Genomic DNA, 1,406 nt, shown 5'->3' with positions numbered 1-1,406 from the left:
GTGAGGTGGTATCTCATTGTGGTTTTGATTTGTATTTCCCCAATGCCGAGTGACGTGGAGCACTTTTTAATGTGTCTGTTGGCCATCTGGGTGTCTTCTTTGCAGAAATGTCTGTTTATGTCCTCTGCCCATTTCTTGATTGGATTATTTGTTCTTTGAGTGTTGAGTTTGCTAAGTTCTTTATAGATTCTGGACACTAGTCCTTTATCTGATATGTCGTTTACAAATATCTTCTCCCATTCTGTCAGTTGTCTTTTGATTTTGTTAACTGTTTCCTTTGCTGTGCAAAAGCTTTTGATCTTGATGAAATCCCAATAGTTCATTTTGCCCTTCTTCCCTTGCCTTTGGTGTTGTTCCTATGAAGATGTTGCTGCGGCTGAGGTCGAAGAGGTTGCTGCCTGTGTTCTCCTCAAGGATTTTGAATCCATCAAAATGGATGGATTCCTTTCTCACATTGTGGTCCTTCATCCATTTTGAGTCTATTTTTGTGTGTAAATTTTATATATTTTAACTAATTAAAATTAAAAGAACTTGAAATATTGGTAAGAAATATAAAGCATAAAAATTAGATTACTTATGTGATAAATATTAAAATCGTAGATCTGGGTCACATGGGTGGGTCATTCAGTTAAGTGTCTGCCTTTGGTTCATGTCATGATCCCAGGGTCCAAGGATTGAGCCCCACATCAGGCTCCCTGCTCAGTGGGAATTCTGCTTCTCCCTCTGTCTCTGCCCCTGCTTTTGTTCTCTCTGTCCCTCTCTCAAGAAAATAAAATCTTTTTTTTTTTCCTCTTTACGTTTAATCTTTGACATTTTAATTATTATGTCATGGTTTGGATTTCCTTGAGTTTATGATATTTGGAACTCACTGTGCTTCCTAAATTTGGATGTCTCTTTCCTTCTCCAGGTTAGGGACATTTTCAGCTATTATTTATTCAAATAGCTTTAGTACTCCTTTCTCTCTTCTTCTTCTGTGACCCCCTATAATGTGAATATTTGTTTACTTGATATTATCCAAATGTTTCTTAACCTAGCCTCATTTTTATTTTATTTTATGCTTTTACTTTATTTATAAAATAAAATTTATCTATGTATTTATCTATGTATTAAAATTTATCTATGTATTTATTTATCTATGTATTTATATTTCATTTTGCTGTTCTGCTTGGGTGCTTTCTATTACCATGTCTTCCAGATCACTGACCTATTCTGCATCTTGATCTCTTGATGAATCCTTCTAGTGTATTTTTCATTTCAGTTATTATGTTCAACTCTGAGTTTTACTTATATTTTTTATTTCTTTTTTAAAGTTCTCACTGAGTCCTTTCCGTCTTCTTTCCATTCTAAGGAACATCTCTTTGATCATTTATAATCATACATCTTCACCTGGCATACTGTTCATCTCT

The sequence above is a fragment of the Mustela nigripes genome, chromosome 12 (assembly GCF_022355385.1).
Source record: "Mustela nigripes isolate SB6536 chromosome 12, MUSNIG.SB6536, whole genome shotgun sequence".
Taxonomy (NCBI): Eukaryota; Metazoa; Chordata; class Mammalia; order Carnivora; family Mustelidae; genus Mustela; species Mustela nigripes.
This window is presented reverse-complemented; position numbering follows the sequence as displayed.